This window comes from Carassius gibelio, chromosome B14 (genome assembly GCF_023724105.1).
Source record: "Carassius gibelio isolate Cgi1373 ecotype wild population from Czech Republic chromosome B14, carGib1.2-hapl.c, whole genome shotgun sequence".
Classification (NCBI taxonomy): Eukaryota; Metazoa; Chordata; class Actinopteri; order Cypriniformes; family Cyprinidae; genus Carassius; species Carassius gibelio.
The window spans coordinates 25,057,517-25,072,404 of NC_068409.1; the positions used below are offsets into that span (position 1 = coordinate 25,057,517).

General features: G+C 35.9%; 1 long non-coding RNA gene across 1 annotated transcript in view; it reads left to right on the forward strand.

Annotated features, from left to right (window-relative positions):
- LOC127970964 (uncharacterized) overlaps positions 1-13,283 on the forward strand; it is a 30,487-nt gene extending 17,204 nt beyond the window's left edge. The window contains exon 2 of the long non-coding RNA XR_008156723.1: positions 12,921-13,283. This is a non-coding gene — a long non-coding RNA (uncharacterized LOC127970964). The remainder of the gene's footprint in view (positions 1-12,920) is intronic.
- Positions 13,284-14,888: the final 1,605 nt, after the last annotated feature.

The following is a 14,888-nucleotide window of genomic DNA, read 5'->3' on the forward strand; positions in this document are numbered from 1 at the left end:
TTAGTGTAAAATGCATGGAGTAAAGAAGTTAATATACAAGACTTGGTATGTCCTTGTGCTTTGGACAAACTTTCAATAATAAAAAAAAGTTATTTGACCCATGTTATGGTCTGTCTTTTATTTATTTAGACTATTTAAATAATATAAAATTAGTGTATGCCTATAGATAATAGGCCTATTTGTGTTCAGTAAACAAAAAATATTTTGTTCTGTTATTCATTAGGTAAACATGACTATTTATGTTGTGACAACTTATGATATTAATTTATTATTTTAAGTTGGGTGGACTTTAGTCCCTGTTTGTTAAGTTTACTCAAAAAAGCGCTTGCGATAAGTTGCCTTATTTTTTTAAGTTGACGCAACTTTTTTTTTTTACAGTGTATAGGACATTCTAAATGAGCTGTTTACATGAGCCAGATTTCTGATTACTTTATTAAAGGAACAACACTGTGTTGCTTCCATTTCTTGTAACCAAAATATGTATCTTGCTGCTAGTATGTATCAGAATATGACCAAAATTACGCAGCACTGATGTTGCTACACAAAGTGTTGCTACTGTCAACATCCTCATATAAAGACACTGGAGATATTATGAGATTCCCTTATTCTGTTGTTTAACCCTTATACGGAGCAGCATTCACATCATTGTGTTTTTGAACATGCAGCGATCACACAGCTTGAATTTCAAACTTATCTTTGTAATGGTGTGTGATGCAAAGAGGCACAAACTCTGTCTGTATTAGTTTTTATTTTGTGTAATTTCAGCATTTTACTAATAACAGGCAAACAATGCTGTAATCATAATTTGTTACAACCATGTCACATCCAAATCTCCTGATGTTAATGTTTTAAAGTACATTTTTATATAGCTATAGTCTTCCTCACTCTTCTCTTGAAACTGTCATTATTGAACAGTTAATTAGAGTTCAGCCTAATATTTAATTTAATTTAATATTATTTTATTTTATTTTATTTTTAGTTCTGTTGAATATCTTTGCATGCTTATTTTAATCTTCACTGCAAACATCCTTGCTTAGTCTCTGCTTTCATGGCAGAACCACATAAACTCAGTTCTTTGCTTTGAGCTTGCGGATTAATATTAATAAAAATACACGGTTTAAAGTCATTTTGTCACAGGCCAAATGCAATTTTGAAAGCCCTCTGGTCAAAATAACATTCATTCAAGATCATTTATGATCATTAGTTAAACAGTTGCATGCTTAATAATAAATGCACAGTTTTCTCCAACTCTGAGAGGCATTGCTCCATATGAATGTTGTTTGTAAATAACGCTAACTAAATCTGACAGGCTTTGGTAGACTGCTAAGGAATGAGTCTGTAAGACAGTTGTACACTCAAATGGAAGTCTGTTATCTTGTTGCAGTTTTGGTCAGGATCTGAGAAACGGATATGAAATTGTCACAATATTGCACACCAGTGGGCACTTTGTGTGTGCGGGGGGGGGGGGGGGGGGGGGCGGTATTCTTTCTTAGAAGACTTTGGGCCTGAGCATTTAACACTGGAGGTTATTGCATCTGAGCTTACTGGATCTGGGCTGACTCAGAAATGCCAGGAAGGGTGCATGACCTTTTCAGCCTCCATGCACTAATCCTCAGCACACATGAAGCACCTGCAGAAGAATGGAATGAAAAAGAGTCTGTTTAGATGTATAGTATATTATTTTTTTAATTTTTTTTATATACAGCACTGTCTTTCTTTCTTTCTTTCTTTCTTTCTTTCTTTATATATATATATATATATATATATATATATATATATATATATAAAATTATTATTTAGTAGCACCAGTAGAAACATGCACTGCCTTTTTTAAACACTTACTGTGAATTAATTACTTTCTGTGTTTGCATTATGTTGTCCGTTTGCCCTGTTTTATTCCTTTTTTGAGACGTGTCTTGTCATTTCAGTCAACTTGTCAACTTTTTTTCTGCTCTTTCAAAAGTTGCTTCTCATTTTGTTTTTGGTGTTCATTTGCCAAATATTGAGGTGTCTGTGTGGCATAGGGTATTTTAGATAGGGTGACCATATTTTCGTTTTCACAAAAGAGGACGGGGGTTTGAGGGTTGAGTTATTGTTGGGTTTAAGGTGTTAAATTAGCCCCTTTAGTAGCACAATGACCATATCCCAAATATCAAAACTCAAAATATAATTGCCATACCTAAAATAACAATTTTACAGTCACCATTATGTAGATTGAGCATAAACCCAGCCAAATGGCTAAGTACCAGTGGCCATCCTTCACAAAATGTAAAATCTACCACAGTTTTATCACAGGTAGAATGCAAAATGTTCAATACAAGCACTTCAGTCAAATGTAATTTGTACAATAATTCAAAACTTAAACCCAGGGGAGAAAATCAACCTGCCGCAACAGTTTAAAATCAGCCGAGTTCTGTGCAAAGAAATTTAATTTGGCAACCCTGAGCTGCTTCCAAAATGATTTAAATACTCAGTATAGTGATAGCGGCTCCCTGATGTGCAAAAAATGTATGTAATATAATGTTTGCAAGAGCACACAGTAATGGATGTAACACTGTAATGCAGCTGAGTCCTTAGCCATCTTCAGTTAACAACTAAAACACATCTGTTCCATCTTTTTGACCCTCTTCCTTTAGCACTTTCTATTCTATTTTAATTCTGCTTTATCAATTTGTCTTATTAAAATAAAATAAAAAATAAAACAAAAATAAACTTGCTTTCTATTTTTCTTTTTTTCTGTTCTATTGCTCTTTTGTTAGTTTTGATTGCTTCTATTTACCTCATTTGCAGGTCGCTTTGGAAAAAGCGTCTGCTAAATGACTAAATTTAAATGTAAATTTAATGTTCAGAAATTCAGCAGGAGCGGGATTAAGAAAAAAGTGTGCAGGGCTTTAATACAAAAAGAGTTATTTAATTTTTTTATAATATTTCACAATCTAAAAAAAAAAAAAAAGAATACATTGAAAAAAAAAAAAAAAAAAAAAAAAAAAAAAAAAAAACTATAAAAAAACCCCCCTAAACCTTTGAATGCACTTTATAAGTAGGACCCAGTTTGCAGTCTTTTCACAGATGTTTTACTCATGTTATGAATTACACATTGTTTTGTGTTTTAGGATAACAGAATTGTCTGTAATATTAAGGAATAATATGTTTTCCTTATATATATAATTTTTTTCAGTGTAGTAAAGTTTTTCTTCAGATGGATCACATAATATTGAACATATTAAAAACCATATCGATAAAGAGAAAAGGTTTAATGTTGACCACTGGTAGCTGGTAGTGATGGCTGCCCCAATGATTTGTCTCCACACACTCTCTTTCAAAATCTGAGGAACTGCTTGCTACACTGCTGCTCATCTTGTTCTACTTCGAGCTGGCATAGTCGATTCCTGGTCACCCAGCGGCTATGTAATGAATGCTCAGTGGACACAACTGTCACCAGTCCCTTCATACCTCAGAAGAGGACCCATTTTGTAATGAGGTTTACAGACAGCTCTGGCCACCAGAGAGAGGAAACACTCAAACACGCACTTACAAGGTTAATTAAAAATGTTGTACCATACCGACACCAGCTAAGATAAAAGGTGAAAGTTAAGAAAAGGAGAGTGAAATTATAATGAAAATAGTCCCCCCACCCTTTCACTTTATTCCCTTAATCACTGATTACTCTTAACTCGTTAATTGAAGATAATTATAGGTTTTTAATTTTCAAATGTAGGTTAGTGGAGAAAGTGAGAGAAATCATTACAAATGTCAAGGGGTTTCACAGTGACGCAAATGAAGATCTTGCTGTGTGGCTAATATATTAGTTAAAATGACTGCATGGTGCAAAGCAAAAGGCCAGTGCAATGCTAGTCTTTGACATTAGTGCGGTCAGCTCTCACAAGTTGTTCTAAATGAATCAGAACTTTTGTATTCTGTCTTAAAATAAACTGTACTGTAATCTGACAAAACTGTACTTATCTGACTACTTTCATCTATGAAGACCTTGGAGTCACGGTCATAGAAGAAAAGCATCAAACTTTGAAAGGCTGAATATAAAAAAAAAAAAAAAAAGCAATGGTCCCAATAATAGTCTGTGCAGTCTGTTTTGGTCCGGTCTGCTACGTCAATATGTCAGCATCCTGCCTGTCAATTGTGTATTTACCTTCTTGTGGATTCTTAAAGACATTTGAATTCATCTTCATCTTATTTGTGTGTTTATCTCATGATGGTGTGACACAAGACCGGACCAGAAAAATTTTATAAAGTAAGTGGTGCCTTTTCCCCCCGCGTCTTGTTTGAATTTTTTGAAAGTGTTTTTTTTCTTTTCTACCATGGATACCCCTGCAGAGAGAAGCTCCGCCCACTGCGCCATGGCTGAGCGTGACCTGAACTCAAAGGACTTTATGGACTTTAATTTGGATGTATATGCAGACATGTTTGCCTTTATCTGAACTCTCTGCCTCACCATTGCCACCCCTGTCTCCTGACAGCCCCTCAGCCATGGGCGGCCATCATGGTTGTGTCTTGGGTCCCGCCTGGCTCTTCCAAGTCCTACCTGTCTTCTCCCTGAATCCTCCCTCCATTTGATCTGCCCTTTTCCTCCAAAATTGCTCCTTCCTCTATCATCTCAGCCCTGGACTCCGTTCATCGTCCTCCTCCCCAGTGTCCATCTTCTGCCCGATCCTCATCCAGTATTTGTCTGCCTGCCTGCCTGCCTGCCTGCCTTCCTGCCAGCACTTTGCCATCCCCTTTCAGCATCCCATATCCACTTCTTTGTCCTCCTCCTAAGTCTCCCTCCATCCCTTCCTTTGTTGTTCTTGCGCCGTGAGGTCACACCTTCTGGGAAGGGGGTGATCAGTCACACCTCTGGACTGTTTTTGTTGTGGTTTCATCCCTCATGTGCTCTGTGACCTAGTTTTCTCTTATGTTTGATTGTGTCATTTGGTTCAGGTGTGTCTTGTTAATTGTCTTCACCTGCCCATGTATTTAAGCCCTATGCTACACCACACATTCCCAGATAGGGAAAGAGCTTTCCCTATCTGAACCTTTTTTCCCCTCATCTCAAGAAATATCTGTGTCCACACAAAACAACAAAAACAACACAAAATGATGTAGTATACATGCCAGACCTGAGGTGGGCTGATGACGTCATAGTTTCAAAATATAGGAGATTCGCTGTCCACACGAAAACACAAGGGTGGTGTTTTCAGATTTAACCACTCTGAAAGAAAAATAAAAATAAAATATTATACCCAAACCGCTTCCTAGCCCGCATTTTTTAAAAGTAAATGCTCACCGTACCGTCATTGGGCCATAGACGTAGGAACTAGGCAAAAAAAAAAAAAAAAACACCTTAATATATTCTAATTTTGTCAAGAATTATATAAAAAAAAATATGTCGATAAGCTCATAAATAGTACTAAAATAGTCTAGTCTGGCTATGTCTATTTTGATGTTTCTGCAAGTTCAACAGACGATGATGGTCGGGATTGTTCAGATCAGAGTTGGTGAGCAGAGAACGTATGTCTGAATATTCCACTCTGCTCACTCATTCCGTGGGGTCGCTCGCTCAACCCAGAATGGCCTGCTGGTTCGAAAATATGCAAGGAGACATTTAATTGTTTAGTAATAAACTGGTGTTTTCTGTGTCGCTGCAAAGATGAAGTTGACGATGCGGACTAACCCCAGAGAGACATAATCAGAGAGTAGCCCATTTATTCTGGTTTGAATATTTTCGTTTAAAAGACATTTCAAGCTTTCTGTAATGTATAGCCTATATTTCTCAAATCTGTGAGGCACAAGCTGAGTTGCGGCTCAGCTTAAAGTGTAGGCCAATGTAATAAAAAATTGTGAACTACATAAATTACAAAGGTTTAGTTGGCATCTTTATTTCAAATGACCCGACCGACCGCGATCTGAATATCATTTCAAAATATTTTTGGATGACTCGTAAGCGCGGGTGACCGCAGGCACCTGCTCATTTTGGATCAACCCGCGCATCACTGATACAAGTAACTCTGTGCCATTTACTGACTGATGATTTGAAAAAAAAAAAAAACTTTTGAAATTGCAAAAGTTTCTTTTCTCGGTTTTCTTTCCCACTAACCCCTTTCACTGCTGTACATGGTCTATAGGATTTATAGGCTGCTGTAGAAAAGTTTTGGGATAAATAAATGACCTAGTACAAAAATAATCTTTGCCTGCAGATGTTTACAGGTTTGAAAAAGGGCGGTCTTATTGTTTATGTGAAAGCAGATATGATCCAGAAGGCAATTTTTCACACATACTGTATATCACAAATCAGCACTTAATTATACTAATAAATGAACATTGATATATGTTAATGTGCATCGAGTTACTGTTTAGAACAGCTTATTATTGTACAAATTTGAACTTCTAAGTTTGACAGACAAAGTTAAATAAAAATGCTGTGAGCACACAAATCTGCTCATCACACAGGTGACCTGATTTAACATGTTCGCTGTGCTATACAGCACTAACACCTGAGACCAAGTGTATAGTAGGTCCTCTTCACTGGCTATGATGTTGAACACATGCACAAGTTACATAATGCTCATTCATGCATATTGCATACACAAATATAAATATAAGTCGGTTTCTAAAGGTTAATTAAAAATTCTAATAAAAAAAAAAAAAATTCTAATAAAAAAAATAATAATAATAATACTTTTAATGACCGTAACTGAACAAATAAATGTATTTTAATCTAATGGTTTGTTTGTAGTTTTTTTTTTTTTTTTTTTTTTTTTTTTTTATTGACCTGTTTCAGTGATTTTGAAATAGTACATTTGAATTATCTCATTCATTTAATATAACTTGATCCAATTTGATTTCTGGCATAATTGTCCAGCCTTATATATGTACCAGAAGCTCATATTTTACAGATCACACAACCATTAAGGAATCATTAATCATTTCTAAATATGCTTTACAAGTTGTTCAAAGACAGACTGGGCAATTTACTCTACCATGCTTATTCAATATGTTGTTTCTTTGTAGACTGGCCTCCTAAAGCACTTTGCACAGTAGTCATGTTGCTGTATTTATGGAGCAGATGTCCATGAGATGATAAAACTAACTGAAACTGGAGCGTCATTAGTATTCAAATATTCAAAGAGTGGATTTTCTAGAGTATATGTTATATTGTATTTTGTTATATTGTATTTTTTATTATTATTTTTTTTTTTGTAACAGTGTATTATATAAAATATTTTTTAAATGCACTGCAATTCAAAAGTGTGTGGTGTATGTATGTATGTATTTACTCTGTACATAGACATATATATATATATATTGATTGGAAGGGTATGTGCATTGCAAATACTTTAAGTTAAATGGTATTAAATTCATGAAATTCATGGCGTTTCTAATATAATGGGATTTTTTATTTATTTAATTTTTTTATTAATGTGTTTAACGTCATTGCATTTATAGTTATTACTGAACCTTTGTGAGATATCACATACACATAACTTAATGAAGGAAATCTTAATTTTACACCATAACAAAGACACTGTCTAGAACACCTATTTGAGTCTCAATGATAATTTCATCTAAATTTAATTTCTGTGTGAATTTGCAATTAAAATGTCTTTCTTGGACAAAGTGTCTCCATTAGCTGATTAACCTGTTGGACTAGGGATTTGTGTGTATGTGTGTGTGTGTGTGTGTGTGTGTGTGTGTGTGTGTGTGTGTGTCTGAGCACTGAACTTGGTTACTTCAGTTCAGGCATATTCCAGCTCTTGCCAGTTTTTAGAAACAGGACAGACCATTTGTAAAGATTTCTGCAGATCTTAAACTGTATGTACACATAGTATAGTTTATCCTTTACATGTCAATGCCCATTAATCAATTAAACAAAAATCAAAAATTAAAAAAATAATAATAATAAACTAAATAAAAGTTAAAAGTACACTATTATGTGCATTGTACCTATAATGCTAATGGGATTAAATAAACCTAGTGTATATCTAATTGACTCACTTTATCATAAAAAAAAAAAAAAAAAACCTAGAGGGTACCTGGCAGATGCCTAATACTTATTATGTTTTATTTATTTATTTCAATTCTTTTTCAAAGTTGGCCATCCAGCCTAAGGATACTTTGAGATTCATAAATAATGCATTCAGTTTCAATTAGGCAGATGATGCAAATCTTTACCAAAGGTAGGCTACTTATTAACTCTTTATTCAGAATCCCTGCATACAAAATATGTTACACTTTATTTTAAGGTGTCCCTGTTACAGTGTAATTACACATTTAAGTACTGAGTAATATTTATTAACTAAATGTACTTGCTGTATGGTTGGGGTTTGGTTTAGGGTTACTTGCATGTAACTATGCATAATTTATGACAGTTAGTAAGTACATGTAATGTGTAACCCTAAATAAAGTGTTACCAAAATATCTATTTATACATGACGCTGCACTGTTATGTATTGTAATTTGCCGTTCATAGCTGCAGAGCAATGCATGATGGGAAAACATGGGGAAAAGAGGCCTGGGTGTGTTTTTACCATGCTGCAACACCATTAAAGACACATTCTGAGAACCATGCCGAAGGCTCTCTCGCTGTATCTTCTCCCTCTCTCTCACTGCCCGGGTTCCTGTCTCACTTGCCCTGAAAGCACGGATGTAATTCCGCTGAATAGGCATATCATGAATTTAACTGGGGGAAGAAAGCTGGGTAGCGAGCCAGGCTTTTCTGTGTAATGCTTTATCAAAGTCAGCCAAGTGTATTAAACAGATCCACTAGGCTGGGGTAAAAAAATTCTGTTTGCCACTGCAATCAGGGGCTCAAGCTGAAAAACAAAGACTCTTCCTCTCAAGACAGGGTGTGGTGAGCCCACCCAGGTAAAAATCTGTTGGAAGTTGGCCTCATATCAGGCATGGCAGGAATGGATTGCTGTCAGTGTGAAACATGTTCATTTTCCATGACGCTGCAGCTAATTTTGTATGTTGTTTTCTCAACATTTAGCACACAACATTTGAGCTGTTTGAGTCTTTGTCAGTCAAGAGACTAAAGATTTTCTACTTTTTGAAGTTATTCATTTACGGTTTCTAATGGTAGCTGTTTTAATGATAACACGAAATGTGCAAAACAAAAGCAAAATTTAATTTTCCGTCATATGACCTATTTCTGCATACATTTGTCTTTTATCTACAGTACATGTTTTCAGTACTCTTTTATTTTTGTAAAGACATGTTTCTTTATTGGCGTCAGTTGTTCCATTAAGAACCTTTACCATCCATGGAACATTTCAATTCTCAAAAGGTTCTTTATAGTGTAGATTAATGAAATGTTATTCACACCAAGACAAAAGTGGTTCTTTTAAGAACTGCTCACTGAAAAATTCTTTATGGAACTCAAAGGGGTTCTTCTGTGGCATAGTTTATGAAAACCATTTTTGGAACATGAACATTTTTCAAGAGTATAAGAATAAGAAAATAATAAGTGTGTAGTTTCAATGGGCTATAGTGTTTTTTTTTTTTTTTTTTTTTTTTGTGTGTGTGTGTGTGTGTGTTTTTTATAATCTGTATGGACTGTCTTGGTTAAATTCATCATAAAACACGAAGAAGAAAAATATTACAAAATGGTCAAAGTTGCATGACAGGAATAAATTTGGCAATTTGGAATAAAGCTAAATGTTTTACTAATTAACTAAACTAACTGCTCAAAACAAGCTTCATCCCAAATATCCATAACATCCATATCATTTCCAAGTTAAGAGTAAAATGATCAGTGCAAAATGTAAAGCAGGATTTGATTTTGTTGTGAAAAGTCGGAGTTATGGATGTTTCATTGGTTTATCATGCTTTATTGCACACTATTATGTCAATTGTAAAGAAACGTTGAAAGTTTCTGAAATCTAACAGTCTTTTTTAGAATAATGAGAACTGTTGATTAATGCAGTAAGATAGTCATTAAATAAACCATATAGGGTCATTTTACATGTCTCTTTTGATAGAGCACAAAGAAACAACACCGACATAAATCTTTGGTTAGTTAGATCGTCATTTATTTTGTTCAATTACCCCTTAGCATTCGTGGTGTGACATAACAGCATAAGGCTGCTGACTGTCAAAGCATTAGCGAACTGTCACCGTCGTAAGTACAACCTAAATCCCTCTGCAGATGAGACGTGCATGGGCCACTACTGCAATTACCTTGTCTACGCTCTTTGATATTCCCTCTCCCTCTCTCGACGTCCCTCTGTCTTCACTCTTTCTCTTACTTTCATACCCACACCATCACTGGAGCTTTCCAGTGACATGGTTGTTTGACACCACTTAATTGGAAACTCTATTAAAACATGTTCTGTCCTGTACTTCGGGCTCTCTTGACTAATTGCCAGTAGAAGAACTCTTAACTGAAGCTGTATAGTATTCAATGTGGGAGAGAACGATGGAGGAAAAATAAAAACCAACAACACAGACTCAATAGGATGCAGCTCAGAGAAAACTTCTAATTACAGTATCTAAACTATAATTTGTTATGCATTGATTGAACTGTGGATGTATCAATGTCAGAGCTCTAAAACCAACCCCTCTGAGACGACGGCGTGCGAGGACATCTAAATAAAATCCTGGGTGTGCATCTTACGGCTTAATTACTGAGGTGCCATCAATAGCAATTCCAATATACCTCTTACAAGCCATCTGTGCCAAACAGGGGTCAGTCGCATGCATTGATTTTCATAAACTGCATGCGGATTTGGATCAACAGGAGTGGAACGTCATGCATTAGTATTCAGAGTGTTTGTTCATGAAGTGACTGCGGGGAACGGAGAGGGTCCTCTTCAGAGAATGTGTGAGGAAAACTAACATCCTTCGGTGCAGGGACACCTGTGGTGCAGCCATGCATAACTTGTTTCTACAGCTCACCATAACGCTCCGGGTACATAATCACAATGGCAACAAGGTTTTAAGACACCAAAGAGATTTGAAGGTCAGGTGTGAAGACGTGTACGTGCTTGAGCCTGCTGTCTTAATGCTTCTTTTGCTTTGTTCCAAAACCTAGTGAGCAGCCTATGGTGGCAGCATGTTTAGAAGTCATAAATGTAAATCCAAATGGAAGAGACTTTAATTATGCTGCCTCTTTTCATACAGAATTACAGTACTGGTCAAGAGTTTGGAGTCTTTTTACCATTTATATTGTTTTAAACATTGCATTTGTTTTGCTCATCAAGGAAACAATACAGAACAAAACAGTAATATTGCGTGGTATAACCGGTATAACAGGTTTAAATAATGTTTTTTTTTTTTTCTGTTTTAATATACTTTAAAATGTTTTTCTTTGATGCAAAGCGGAACTTGTTCCCATGGAACGTTTCTGGAAATGTTCTGCCCTTTTGCAACCCTAATCTTAAGGCACCTTGTTTTGCCATGAGCTCATTGTAGTGCATTTTTGGATTGTCTTCCCTAAGAATGCATGCAAAGCTGCCAAAATGCTAAAAAGAATGCATGCTTGTTTTTTAGCATTTTGCCAGGGGAAGGTAGTCCTAGAATGAATTGGATTTAACTCAGTGACCAAAAATGTGGACAGAATGGTAAACGCGTTGTTTATAATCAGAATGTACTAAATACAACTCTGTCTATTTTGGTATGCATTAAAATGATTAAATAATAATCTATGTATTTTTTACTGTCTGTATTTTAAGTGAATAAAATGTCTGATGTTGATTTTCTTGATAGAATACATCAAAATACAAAAGTGTCTCTTTACAGGAGTGTGCTCTGGCTATACATATCATATAGACTTGTTTATGTTTATGCAAAATGTTTAAATGGCAGTATACACAAGTCAGTCTATTTCTGCTGCTTAGAAAAAAAAAAGAGTTCGCCAACAAATGTGAAAAGTGACTTTTTCTGATCATACGTAGAGTACTTCCATGATGCAGAGAATATATTATCTGTGGCTTTTTATGCAGTACTAAAGATTGAAGTTACTTGGAATTAATTACTTCTTCACTCCTTCTTCACTTCTTCTTAACACATTTCCAGTGCTCTCATTTAAATACTAAAGACTTCACAAAAGGAACTGACAAATCATTAATTGTTGTACTGTATGTTTTAGTATTTTTATTGGGTTAACAATTCATTCATCTGTCAAAGCATTTTTTTTTATATAAATTCCAGTTTACATGTTTTTTTTGTTTTGTTTTTTTTTAAATCAGAATTTGCATTTATTTTGAATCAGCATATTCACTGTTGTGTTGTGCATACTGAAACTAATTGTGTGTTTAGCTCAAGCATTAATTATGTGAGTTCCTGTCTTTTGTAGATTGTTCCATGACCCCAAAAAGGGCTTTCTTCAGTATGTAGGCAGTGAGACAGCTTGCTGGGTTGTGGTACATGGCTCCATAATGCTGTTTATGCTTAGAGGACAGTTCTTGCTAAGAAAACAATCATGTTGACATATTTGCATTTGTGGATCTATGTATTTATATTGTTTGACTCCTTGCTTATAGTTTCGTCTTCCACATTCATGTAACCCATGCACATAATTGGCATCATTTGTGAGAAGCAGGACGTACACAATTCCAGACTTAGTGTATTTCTCATTTCTCATCTCATGGCAGGATGCAGATTGTCCTTTTCTGACTGAGAGTGCGTCAGGAACATCTCCCCGTTGCACTGACACACCAATGTGGCAGCTAATTAAAAGCGAATCTGTGGAGAGCAGACAGTTAAAGAAGGAAAGAGGCACAATTAACTGGGGGTGACAGAGGTATCAAACTCCTGTACGCCTCGCATTTAAATCTACACTGACACCTGAATGGCCACACAAACAGTTGTGGAATAAGAATCGCTGTGCACCGCTCGATGCTGCGGCACTTATGGGGTCACGGTCGATGTCCCACCCCGCCTTTTCCTTTCTCAGTCTTTTTCTTAAATCTTTCCCTTTTTGCTAGGGCACAGCTGCTGCACGTCCCTCAGTCTCCAGGGAGTGAAATGAAGAAGAAAGAGCTGAAAGAAGAAGACTAACAATAGAGGAAGAGGGAGAGAGAATGAAGACGGGGGGGTATAAAGTTTGTTTCTCCTCAGTCCCTTCTCAACCATCCTTGGCTGGTCAAGGAGACCGTCGCCAGTCGGATCACCAGCCGCACACAGATGGTCCTTCCACACCGGTGAAGAAACCTTCACCTGCCCTGACCTCCCCAACACAAGCAGTCCAAACAGACAAAGTGCAAGATGGCAAAAGAGATCTTAAACAATGCGCCTTCCTTCAAGCGGAAGTAACAAGCAACTCAATTGAATTAAAAAATCTGAAATTGCCTCGCTTCCGCGCAAATGTTATTTTCCGTTTGTTTAGATTGCCTAGTGCTCATGCTTACGGACCATCCTACTTAGACGTGTGTGGTGACACAGCTTGGTACTGCTGTGTGCATCCAGGTGGATGTTTACAGCTCCTCTCTTTTGTTGTCCATTGTGCATGTGTGCGGAAAAGTAAATGTGTGTGTGTGTGTGCGCAAGTTTGGAGGAGGACACAGCTGCATCGTTGAATCGTTCAGCGCGAGCTTCCTCTCAGGCTCATTTGACACTCGATTAGCTCACACCTGAGCAAGGCCTCTGCCCATACATCAGCCCACACCCCGACAGCACACACACCTGCAGACCGGGACAGGCACAGTCAGCAGCACGCAAACGCTGCTTCTCATTGGTCAAAAGCTATATATGTATAGCTGCTAAAAATGTTCTTTCCAAATCTGGAGCTTTGGTTTTCTCTGCTTTAACCCTTCTTTTCTCTAGCTTGTATTTTTATTTTTTTTCTGTAGCACTTATTGATCTAGATTAATGTTTCTTTCTAAACATATTTTTGATCATTTTTAATTGTTAATTTGCGTTAGTGGATAAACTAATTTCCATTCATTTATAGAACTTGAAACTGAAAAGGAGACCCAAGAGTAATAAATGCAAGCATTGTTAACTGTTATTTCATGCCGGGTATTGCATATTACATTAAAGTGAAATGAAAATTCACCTTATCTATTTTGCAAACATAAGTTGTGTTTGTTAATATTAGTTAATGTACTGTGAATTAGCATGAACTAACAATGAATAACTGTATTTTCATTAACAAAGATGAATAAACACAGTAATGTATTGTTCATTGTTTGTTCATGTTAATTAAGTATTTAACCAACGATAACTAATGGAACATTGTTTTAAAGTGTTACCTGCAAATGATTCATTCATATGCAATTTAATTTACTTACTTCTAATTTATTTATTTATTTTCAAAAATATCTAAATGTCTAAATTTTCCAGTGCAAACAACAAACTTTTCTCTGGTGACATATGACAAACTTTTCCAATCATTTAGTCTCCTTTAGACTCTCCACATCAGAACATTTGATCAATGCCTCTCAGACATCAAAAACTGAATATAAGGGTAAAACACCATCTCTGAGTTTAAGGTCACAAAGTCATATGATTTATTGATATATTATCTCTGAGAACATTCTAAATCTCTGCGTCTGAGCAGGACTCAGCAGCAAACGTCTCCGGTGAAATGTATTTCTCACAACTTTGAGAATCCAGAAGGAGCCACAGTATGAAGATTGAAGCTTCTCATTAAATGTGGCTCAGCAGTTTCACAATAACACACTTCCTCTTTCTTAACATGACTATATGAAATCAGTTTAAATCACCTCCTGTGTCAATCACAATCAGCGGTTCCTAAGGCGCTCTCCCATTTCATTTGCAGGGTGGCATTAGATTTTTTTTGTTTAGTTTTTTTTTTTTTTTTTTTTTTTTTTTTTTGTCAGCTGGATTGAAGGGAGCCACAGTTTTATGCATTGCATTTTCTTATTCCATTTCCTTATGTTTATAAGTAATTATTAGACATCAAAAAAAATTGTGCTGGCCTGAACTCACGA